The 12216-nt window shown below is 38.1% G+C and overlaps 1 pseudogene; it reads right to left on the bottom strand.

Moving 5' to 3' along the window:
• Positions 1–6387: 6387 nt before the first annotated feature.
• LOC122744461 lies at positions 6388–7381 on the bottom strand (annotated as a pseudogene).
• Between the last annotated feature and the right edge of the window lie 4835 nt (positions 7382–12216).

A 12216-nucleotide genomic window follows, 5' to 3' on the forward strand; every position in this document is an offset into this window, starting at 1 on the left:
TATATATATATATATATATATATATATATATATAACACCTATATTAGATTTCTTGCTGTCTTGGGGAGGGGGAAGGGAGGAGAGGGAGGGAGAAAGATTTGAAACAAGAAATCTTATAGAAACAAATGTTGAAAACTATCTACACATATAACTAGAAAATAAAAAAATACCATATTAAATAAATAAAAGAAAATCTCCCCTTGGATTGTCAGGATTTCTAATTTAGTATTTAATTGGGGATTTCTAATTCATTCTTTTTCTGTCTTTTTTAGTTGCATGTCCAATTCATCAATCTCCTCTTTTTCTATTTTATACTTGTAAAGATTTAGAGACATAAAATTTCTCCTACTTACTGCTTTGGGTGCATCCCATAAGTTTTGGTATGTTGTCTCATTGTCATTCTCTTGGATGAAGTTATTGATTGTTTCTATGATTTGTTGTTTGACCCACTCATTCTTTAGGGTGAGATTATGCAGTTTCCAATTAATTTTCAGTCGATCTTTCCATGGCTCTTTATTACATGTAATTTTTATTTCATCATGATCTGAAAAGGATGCATTTACTATTTCTGCTGTTCTACATTTGACTGTGATGGTTTTGTGCCCTAATACATGGTCAATTTTTGTGTATGTGCCACATACCTCTGAGAAAAAGGTATATTCCTTTATATCCCCATTCAATTTTCTCCAGATATCTATCATATCTAAAATTTCTAATATTCTATTCACCTGTTTAACTTCTTTCTTATTTATTTTGTGGTTATATTTAACTAGTTCTGATTGAGAAATGTTAAGATCCTCCACTAGTATAGTATTGCTATCTATTTCCTCTTCTAACTCATTTAACTTCTCTAAGAATTTGGATGCTATACCACTTGGTTTATATATGTTTAATATTGATATTACTTCATTATCTATGGTACCTTTTAGCAAGGTGTAGTTTTCTTCCTTATTTTCTTTAATTAGATCTATTTTTGCTTTTACTTTGTCTGAGATAAGGATTGCTACCCCTGCTTTATTTTACTTCAGCTGAAGCATAATATATTCTGCTCCACCCTTTTATCTTTACTCCATGGATATCTCTCTGTTTGACATGTGTTTCTTTTAAACAACATATTGAGGGCAGCTAGGTGGTGCAGTGGATAGAGCACTGGCCCTGGATTCAGGAGGACCTGAGTTCAAATCCGGACTCAGACATTTGATACTTATTAGCTGTGTGACCCTGGGCAAGTCACTTAACCCTCATTGCCCTGCCCCCCCCCATATATATATATATATATATATAATTAGTTCTGCTAAACAACATATGGGAAAAAAGGGGTGGGAGGTAAGCTAGGTGGCATAATGTACAAAGCACCAGGCCTGGATTCAGGAAGATCTGAGTTCAAATCTGGCTTCAGACACTTGACACTTACTAGTTGTGTGACCCTGGGCAACTCACTTAATATTCATTGCCCTGCAAAAAACAAAACAAAACAAAACAAAAACCAAGATGTTGTAGGGTTCTGTTTTTTAATCCACTCTGCTATTTGCTTCCGTTTTATAGGAAAGTTCATCTCATTCACATACACAGTTATGATTATTAATTGTGTTTCCCCCTCCATCCCATTTTCCCCTTTGTACTTTTTTTTCTTCTTTCACCCTATTCCTCCTCACCAGTGTTCTGCTTCTGACCACTGCCTCCCTGAATCTGCCCTCCCTTTTATCAGTCATCTTTCCTTTTCTTTCCTCTTTCCTCCCCTGCTTCTGCCTTCCATTCTATATCAATATCACCCTATTCCCCTTGCCCTTTTACTTTAAAGAGTTAGTTAAGTTTCTTTATTCAAACGGGTGTATATGTTATCCCAAATTGTTAAACCAAATCTGATAAGAGTAAGGTTGAAACAATGCTCACCCCTCCCTTCTTTCCCTCTATATAGGATTTCTGTGCCTCTTCATATGATGTAATTAACCCCATTTCATCTCCCCATCTTTTCCTCCCCTATACTCCTTTTATTATGCCCCTTAAGTTTCTTTATATCATCACATCAAAATCTATTTAGTAACTGTACCCTAATAAAAATACAGATCTCAAGAGTTGAAAGTATTGTAGGGCCCAAATTTAATATATGGAGCATTAATTGGGTGATGCCAAAATATTGGTGTCCCAGAAATAATGAGGGACCTCTAGGTTCAAAGCTCCCTCCCCTCAAAACTGCCCTTTTAGATATTTTTCCCAGGCCAATAAGAAAGGAACATTACAGCTTCTTTTCCACAAAAGGATCAGATTTTATTACTTAGGAATTAATTACACAACAAAGGTGAAATTAATTAAAATAGAAGATAAGGAAATAGGGAAAAAGAAATATGGATAAATTCTCCAAACTCTAACCTAAGTCTATACAATCCCCAGATCATTTCCAATTAAGCTAATTCAAAGGAATTCAGGGCTTTTGTGTTCACTCACCACACCTGGGACATCTGCTAGTTTCTCATGCCACCAGGAAAACTGAGGAGAGAGAGCCAGAGTGAGAGAATTCCGGAAGCAATTCTGCCTCCCCTTGGTGAGCGTTCAATTTTCCTCTCCCAAAAGGGGAGGTCCTTCAAAAACTGCCTATGGAGAGTTTTCTCCTTCTGACCTCAGTCGCATACGTAAATTCAGGGTGGGCCAGGTGTAGCACCTCCCAAATGAGTCAGCTAAACTTCAGTAATTTTTTTACCACAGTATTACCTTTCCTCATAGGCATGTAAACCCTTTAACCTTATTGAATTTTTTTCCCCATTTACCTTTTTATACTTCTCTTGAGTCTTGTATTAGAAGATCATATTTTCTGTTCAGTTCTGGTCTTTTCTTCAGGAAACCTTGGAAGTCCCTTATTTCATTGAATTTTCATCTTTTCCCCTGAAAGATAATTCTCAATTTTGCTGGATAGTTGATTCTTGGTTGTAATCCAAGCTCCTTTGCCTTCCAAAATATATTCCAAGCCCCATGATCCTTTAATGTTGAAGCTACCAGGTCCTGTGTAATCCTGATTATGGCTCCATGATATTTAAATTGTTTCTTTCTGTCTTGCAGTATTTTCACCTACACTTGATAATTCTGGAATTTTGCTACAGTATTCCTTGGAATTTTCTTTTTGGGGTCTCTTTTAGGAGGTCATTGGTAGATTCTTTCAATGATGATTTTATTCTCTGATTTGTCAGTATCAGGGTAGTTCTCCTTGATAATTTCCTGGAATATGAAATTTAGACTCTTTTTTGAGCATGGATTTTAAGTAGTCCAATAATTCTTAGGTTCTCCTGGTCCTATTTTCCAGGTCAGTTGTCTTTCCATTGAGGTATTTCACATTTTCTTCTATTTTTTCAATCTTTTGATTCCACTTGACAGATTCTTGGTGTCTCATGGAGTCATTAGCTTCCTTCTGCCCAATTCTAATTTTTAATGCACTATTTTTCCTCAGTAAGCTTTTGTACCTCCTTTTCCATTTGGCCATCCCCACCCCACCCCACCCCCAAATTTGGCCAATTGTATATTTTCAGGAATTGTTCAGTCAATTTTTGTGCTTCTTTTTCCAAGCTGTTAACTCTTTTTTTCATGATTTTCTTAACTCTCATTTCTCTTGTTTCTTTTTCCCATTTTTCTTCTACCTCTCTCATTTGATTTTTTTTTTAGTGAGGCAATTGGGGTTAAGTGACTTGCCCAGGGTCACACAGCTAGTAAGTGTTAAGTGTCTGAGGCCGGATTTGAACTCTGGTACTCCTGACTCCAAGGCCGGTGCTCTATCCACTGCGCCACCTAGCTGTCCCTCTCATTTGATTTTTAAAAGCCTTTTTGGGCTCTTCCAAGAAGGCTTTTTTGGTCTTGAGATCAATTAATCTTCTCCCTTGAGGCTTCACATGTAGGCATTTTGACAGCATTGTCCACATCTGAGTTTATGTTTTGGTCTTCCCTGTTGCCATAGAAGCTGTCAATGGTAAGGGTCCTTTTCTGTTTCTTACTCATATTGTAGCCTATTTTTAATTTGTTTTTAATTAAAAAAAATTTTTTTGCAGGGCAATGAGGGTTAAGTGACTTGCCCAGGGTCACACAGCTAGTGTCAAGTGTCTGAGGCCAGATTTGAACTCAGGTAGTCCTGAATTCAGAGTTGGTGTTTTATCCACTGCACCACCTATTTTTAAACTTATATAGTTGAGGTATGCTCCTGGGGCACAGGTGCCCCTGTTGCAAGCTGCTTGTGCTGGGGGATAGGGGCCTGGTCACTGGCTTTATGCTCTAAGGCCTCTGTGGCTTGCAGTTTCCTCACCACCCTGGACTTGGTCCATATGCTGGGATGGCTTGGCCAAGTCATGCCAGTCCTGTGGGTGGTTATCTAGTTGGCAGTTTGCCCTCTCATCCAGGGCTGGCAGGTCTCACAAATGGACTGCTGTGCCACCAGCCTACTTAGCCAGGACCAAAGGGCCTCTGCTACTGATTTGTGCTGGAGTCAGGAGCCTCTTTCTGCTCTTTCCTTTCACCCAAATGAGACAGACTTTTCCTGAAGTCTTCTAAATTATCTCAAATTGGATGATTGTGTCTCTCTGTCTTTTTGTAAGTTCTGCTGTTCTAGAATCTATTTAGAGGCTTAATTTTTCCCAAATATTTATTTATTTATGGAGAATTTTCCCCAAGTTATGTGTATAAGCACATTTTCAAATCAATTTTTAAAACTTTGTATTCCAAATTCTCTTCCCTGCTTCCTCCACACCACCCTTAAGAACTCAAGCAATTTAATATAAGTTATACATGTGCAGTTATGCAAAACATTTACACATTAGCAAGGTTGTGAAAGAAAAGACAAAAAAACTTTAGAAAGAGGAACTAACAATAAAATATATAGTTCAATCTGTATTCAGATACCACCAGTTCTTTCTCTGTAGATGGAATGCATTTTCATAAGTCCATCTGATAGCATCCTGCTCATCATTTTTTTGTTTTTTTTTTGATCATTTCTTATAGCACAAAAATGTTCCATCCTAATCTCATTCCACAATTTGTTCAGCCATTTCCCAATTGATGGGCATCACCCCAATTTAAAATTCAACTTTTAAAAATCTCTTTTAGGATGTCAATCTAGTAGTGGTATTGCTACTTCAAAGATTATGCATGGTTTTGTAGCCCTTTGGCCATAGTTCCAAATTGTTCTATAGAATGTTTGAATCCGTTTACAACATTATCAAGAGTGTATTAATGAGGGCAACTAGGTGGTGCAGTGGATAGAGCACTGGCCCTGGATTCCAGAGTACCTGAGTTCAAATCTGGCCTCAGACACTTGACACTTACGAGCTGTGTGACTCTGGGCAAGTCATTTAACCCCAATTGCCTCACACACAAAAAAAGTATATTAATGTCTCATTTTCCCTATATCTCCCACTTTTGTCATTTTCCTCTGCTGTCCTATTATCCAATACAATAGGTATTAGGTAGTACCCAGAATTGTTTTGACCTGAATCTCTCCAATCAGTAGTGAGTTAGAGCATTTTTTCATATGGCTATAGGTGGCTTTGATCATTTCATATAAAAAAGTCATGTCTTTTGATCATCTATCAATTGGGGAATGGCTCTCATTTTAACAAATTTGACACCATTCTCTATGAGTATGAGAACTGAGGCCTATCAAACAAACTTGCTTCAAAAATTTTTTTCACAATTGCTATTGCTAACTTTATTACCTTCTATCATATTCCCTCCCCTTGATATTTACTCTATTTTTTATCTTCCCTTACCCTTTCCCTCCTCAAAAGTGTTTTGCTTCGGACTGAACCTTCCCGAGTCTGCCCTCCCTTCCTTCACTCCTACCCCCTTATCCCCTTTGCCTCTCACTTTCCTGCAGGGCAAAATATATTACTATATCCAATTAAGTGTGTATGTTATTCCTTCTTTGAGCCAATTCTGATGAAAGTAAGGCTCACTCCCCTACTCCTTACCCATATTCCCCTCTACTCCATAAGCTTTTTCTTGTTTCTTTTATGTGAACTACTTTACCCCTTCCACTTCTCCCTTTTCCTTTCTTCCAGTGCATTCCTCTTACCATTTAACTTTATTTTAATGATGTCATCATGGGTCAGCTAGGTGGCACAGTGGAAAAAGCACCAGCCCTGGACCCAGGAGGCCCCAAGCCCAAATTCAGCTCCAGACATAAGCCACCTCAACCTGCCTGCCCCACAAAAAACAAAGATAAACAAAAAATAAATGCTTTGCAGATATCATCCCTTCATATTCAATTCACACCTGTGCCCTCTATCTAAGAATATTCTTTTCAGATGCCATATCACTGAGAAATTCTTATAAATTAGAAGTATTATCTTCCCGTGCAAGAATGTAAACAGTTTAAACTTTTAAAACCAAAAAACCATGAAATTTTATTCATGGTTACTCTTGGGGCTGACATGGTTTGTCTGAAGAATGCATACCAGGTAAATTCAATGTAGATTTTTTTCTCAGGGTCTGGAAGAGTGAGAGTTTCTGGGGCAGATTTTTTTCAAGGTCAATCTTTGGGAACTGCCAAGAATTTTGGAGCATCTGTGGAGAGAGGTGTAGACAGAGCACTGGAGGGAGCAGTGCGGATTGCAGAAGGCAGTAGGGAAATGCTGGAGATAGAGACTAAAGGTGGGGAAACTCTAATTTTCTTCTTAGTCACTACTTGAGTTGCTCTTTCAAACTCTTGGACTTCATCCATTGTCATGTCATACCACTCGTCAACCCACACAAAAGCCTGTCTGTGCCCGATCAGCAGAATATCTCAGACCACCTTGTGTACAAATTGTTCTACTCTGGTCTGAAATCCCCAGACTTTGAGTTTCACAGTCATCAGTTTGTAGGAGCACATGATTGGTTAGTGACTATTTCTCCAGCCTTCCCTTAAATGTCCTCTCCCTGTTTTCTCTGATTTAAAATGTTTAGGATCCTCAGATTCCTTATAGTAGCACTCAGGGATTTCATCACAGGCAATATCAATAAAACAAACTTCTCATTCTATATCTTGGCTTCATTGTCAAAAATGCTATTGTTGCTTTCTTTGTTGTCCTCATACTTGGTTTCTATATGAATGGAGAATTTTGGCAAAAATGATCATGTGTATTCTGTAATTGTATAAGGGTAATAGTTCCAAGCCTTCTCTGTAACATAAAATATCTTAGACCACAGCTCTAGCCCAGCTAGGCAATTTGCTATTGAGAAACACCCACTTCTCTGTGAACTGCCTATTGCCATGGTTAGGATCTTCAAAGGGTTCATTCTGGACAACCTCTATCCCTTCTCTGCAGTCACTCTGCTCATGATTATGTTTGCTGATCATGTACAGTTGTCCAATATTGTACTCGTCCATGGTCAGAGGCATGCATATCCATTACTCCTTCAGGAGCATATTCCTGCTTTCCTGGGGGTTGGTACGGAGCAGCAAATCTCAGAAGGGACAGCCAGGCAGGTGAGTTCAAGTTCTATCTGTACCCTCTCCTAGATGAGGAAGGCCCCTAGAAGTGGGAAGTGGGGGGGGAGGTTGGGGTAGACCCCCAGGAAAACCAGATTTTTCAAACACGGGTGAGACTAAGTGCCAGCATACAAACATCCAGAAAACACCTCCTGACCCATCAGAGCTGCTGCTGCTGCTATTGTTGCTTTTGCTTCCTTCCTTCTCTCACTCCAGTTTAAACTTTTAATGTCCCTCAGGATTTCTTTTTCCAGTTTACCTTTTTATGCTGCTCTATGGTCTTGTATTTGAAAGTCAAATTTCCTATTCAGTTCAGGTCTTTTCATCATGAATACCTTAAAGTCCTCTTTTTCATTGAAGTCCCATTTCCCCCCCTGAAAATATTATACACAGTTTTGCTGGATATGTGATTTTTTTTGTTGTAGTGCCAGTTCCTTTGCCTTCCAGAATATTATATTCCATGACCTCTGGTCCTTTAATGTAGAAGCTGCTAGATCTTGTGTTATCATTACTGTAGCTCCACGGTATTTAAATTCCTTTCTTCTAGCTACTTGCAATATTTTCTCCTTGACCTGGAAGCTTGGAATTTGGCTATAATATTCCTGGAAGTTTCCCTTTTGGAATCTTTTTCAGGAAGTGATTGGTGGATTCTTTCAATTTCACCTTCTGCTTCTGAAATATAAAGGCAATTTTCCCCTGACAATCTCTTGGAAGATGATGTCTAAGCTCTTATTTTGATCATGGTTTTTAGATAGTCCAATAATTTTCCAATTATCTCTTCTGGATCTATTTTCCAGGTCACCTGTTTCTACAAGAAGATACTATTTTTTTATTCATTTGGATTTGATTTACTGTGTCTTGGTTTCTCATAAAGTTGCTAGCTTCCATTTGTTCAATCCTAATTCTTAGGCAATTATTTTCTTCAGAGAGCTTTTGTATCTCCTTTTCCATTTGGCTTTTCAAACTGTTGACTTTTTTCTCATGATTTTCCTGCATCGCTATCATTTCTCTTTCCATTTCCCCCCTACCTCTCTAAGTCTTCCCTCTATCTTTCTTACTGTCTCTTCAAAGGCCTTTGTGAACAATTTCATCTCCTGAGACTAATTCATATTTTTCTTGGAAGCTTTGGATGCAGGCACTTTAACTTTGTTATTATCTTCTTCTGAGGGTGTATTCTGGTCTAGCTTGCCCCCAAAGCAGCTTTCAGTGGTCTGCTGTTTTTTCTGCTTACTCATCTTGATCCCCTATTTCTTGGCTTTTAACTCCTTCTTAAAGTGTAGCATTGCTTCCAGGATGCTGTTCCAAACTTCAGGGGGTCCAAGGTAATACAATTGAAGGAGAGGCATGTTCTACACTCTCCTGGCCTGTGCTCTGGTCTGTAATGACCACAGGCCTGTTTGCTCTTTAACCTGGGAACAAAATTGTTTCACTGTGGTTGCAGGCTCTGGCATGCCTGCACCCCTCCCCAACCTGGAGTGCCACTCAAGATTGTTCCCTGGTTCCAAATATGGACAACACACCAGAGTTCTACCTCAGTGCCAGCAGAGACCCCTGCAATCTCCCTCCTGGCCAATCCTTTGAGCAGACCCTCACTGATCTGTGATCTGAGTTCCAGAAATAGCTGCTGCCACTGATGATTCTAAGACTCTGGAAGCCTGTTTCTCTGGTGTGGCCTGCCTGGGACTGAATCTGTGCTGGCATGGCCTGGGTCTCAGCTCCACTCTCACCATGGTACAACAGACCTTTCCTGCCAACCTTCTCAGCTGTCTTTGGCTGGAAAATGATCTTACTCCATCCTTTTGTGTGTTCTGCTGCTCCAAGAATTATCTCATGGCATTATTTGAAGGTATTTGGAGGGATCTAGAGGCTTGATTTAATATTGTTTTTGAGGGAAACTTGGGAGAACTCAGGCAACTTCCTGGCTTCTCTCCCCCATCTTCTACACCTTTCTCTCCTCTTGCATACAGCTACAATGATTTGATTCATTGCTTGGCAATAGGACATTGGGGGGGGGGGAGAGGGAGGGGAAGGGGAGGGGGGGAGGGGAAGTGTCCTAGCAGAAACTGAAGGAGGGAATTCTTTACTAGATTCCCAAAGCACCAAGCAATGCACCAGTTTGTGTGCCCTGATATGGATATTAGAGGCTAATGGGGAGGGGGTGCTAAGTGAGTGGTAAAGATTACCATTCTGTTAATTCTTAAGACTATTAGTTTTTTGGGCTACTTGCACTCTTATCATGTGAAAGGAACTAATTGCTCTATGTCAAAACGTTCCTTTTTTGAGAATTAGTGAAGACTGGAGAAAATATTTAATGCTGCATTTTTTGGTCACATTAGTCTTTACAGCATTTTTAGGTGTTATTTCCTTTCTGAGCATAAATCTGCATTTATTATATTTTAAACTGTGGTCCAGAAGTCTGAATCTCATTCTTAGTAGCTGTTCACTTCTAAAATTAATTTTTCTTTTCTGCAACACTTAGCTTCAATGAGAAACAGGTAGGAAAAATAAACCTCTACCTCTCTGGTCCTTAGATTCTTGTCCAAAATTTCTTAATTGTTGGCAATACTTTTTATGTTTCTTCTGACAGCATCATTTGTGCCCACATGAATCACCAGAAACAGGTAATTGTTATGCATTTTGATAGGTCTTAGACCATTGTGACCTGGTGAGTAGAGACTTGTCATTGTCTCTGATAATTAGAAATTTTGAGGGTGAATTGGCTCAATATTCAATGGTACCCTAGCAAGGAACCTTCTCTCCTTTTACCTAGACAAGTTCTTCATGAGCTAATAAGTGACAGAACTTTAACTGATAAATAATGAGTGACAAGAAAAAAGCCAGAAAATTTTAGACTCAAGGGAAGTCTGGGTTCTAAAAATGACCAGGATCTAAAATTTGCATTAACAAAATAAGACAATTTCAAAAGACTCATGGTGGAAACTGCATCCAGAGAAATAACTATGGAGTCTGAATGCAGGTTGAAGCATACAATTGGAAGGTTTTTGTTTGTTTATTTTGTGGCTTTTCCCTTTTTTTTCTGTTCCTTCTTTCACAACATAACTAATGTGGAAATATTTTAACATGATTACAAATGTATAACCTATAATTGGATTTCTTGCCATCTTAGAGAGGGAATGGGAAAGAGGGAGAAAGATTTGGAACTCAAAATCTTATAAAAATGAATGTCAAAAACTATTTTATGGGGGAAAGTATTAGTTATTTTAAAAACCAATAAATTGCTATTAACTAATAGTCAAGAGGATTCCATGAAAGAGTTATTTTGGCAATAAGAAACTAGGGAAAAGCAAAATATGAAAGGTCAGTAACAGAAGACCATTTCTTTGCTTTAAGAGTACACTGGCTTGGGGCAGCTGGCACACAGTGGATAAAGCACTGGTCCCGGATTCAGGAGAACCTGAGTTCAAATCCAGCCCCAGACACTTGACACTTACTAGCTGTGTGACCTTGGGCAAATCACTCAACCCTAATTGCCCCACAAACAAAAACAACAACAAAAAAAAATAAAAGCAATCACAAGAGTACACTGGCTTATGGCATGTATATCTCAAATCTACATGTTATTAGACAAATGAAATTTTATACTCAGAAAAACCTTAAATTACAGTTCCCCTTGTGAGGCCTTTGATCTAATGGAAATTATTTACCTTGCCTTACAATGAAAATATGGAACTAGAACCCATTTAGCCAATGCTTCCCTATAACCATTGTATGTCTGGTGTTTAGAAAAAAATGTGATTTGTTGTTTGATTTTTTTACATTGGCAAGAATGATAACCACACGATGTGTTGACATACAAACGTATGTGCCTTTCTTAGCAAGGAATCATGCACCTATATATCTGACCAAATTGCAAGTGCCCAAGATTCCTCAAGACACATTGGGGTGAAATAATTATATAAAGAAAGGAATTTTAAATTTTCTTCTATTTCTGTGATTAATTTCTATTTGGAATCTTTGATATCTCTGTTGCATATAGGCTATCTACATTACTTGTATGCCTTGAAATTTCCATAATAGTGACAAATCTTTGGTGTTGCCTTTTCCTAGAAAAAAGAAAAGTGCACAGTATCTATACTGCAGGTGCCTCAGGCAAGGATTAGGAAGGAATGGAAATAAAGGTCCCAAAACATATTTTTAATACTCATAGCTAGCATTTGATAGTGCTTTAAGATTTGCAAAACACCTTGCAAATGTTATCCCATTTGATCCTCACAACAACCCTGGGAGGTAGGTGGTATCATTATCCAGACTTTACAAATGAAGAAACTGAGGAAAGTTAAATGACTTGCCCAGAGTCACACAGCTAGTCAGTCTGAGACCATAATTGAACTGAGACCTACCTGAATTCAAATCTAGCACTCTATCCTCTTTGCCACCTAGCTGTGTATACATCTTCAAGTTTGAAAGAAATCATAATTAATTTCACTCATGTCTTTTGTGGCATTCATATTATCAAAGAATCTATTTGTAGATATTTCAAAATCCAACTACCTCTTTATTTGTTCACATGAATTATTGAATAAACATGTAACCAAAATGAAAATTATTGAATCTTTGAATTAAAACTTTGTAAGAATTATAATTACTTTTTATTATGTTCTTAAATTCTATGACACAAATTGTCAAATTATTGACATTCTCTAAGCTTTCCTATGTGCATTATCTATGAGTCCTATAATTTTGGGAAATGGTAGAAAATATTGAAACAAGAGATTATCATTATATCTCTGTATATGGTAAGTTTTCAATCA

The sequence above is a fragment of the Dromiciops gliroides genome, chromosome 2, assembly GCF_019393635.1.
Source record: "Dromiciops gliroides isolate mDroGli1 chromosome 2, mDroGli1.pri, whole genome shotgun sequence".
Taxonomy (NCBI): Eukaryota; Metazoa; Chordata; class Mammalia; order Microbiotheria; family Microbiotheriidae; genus Dromiciops; species Dromiciops gliroides.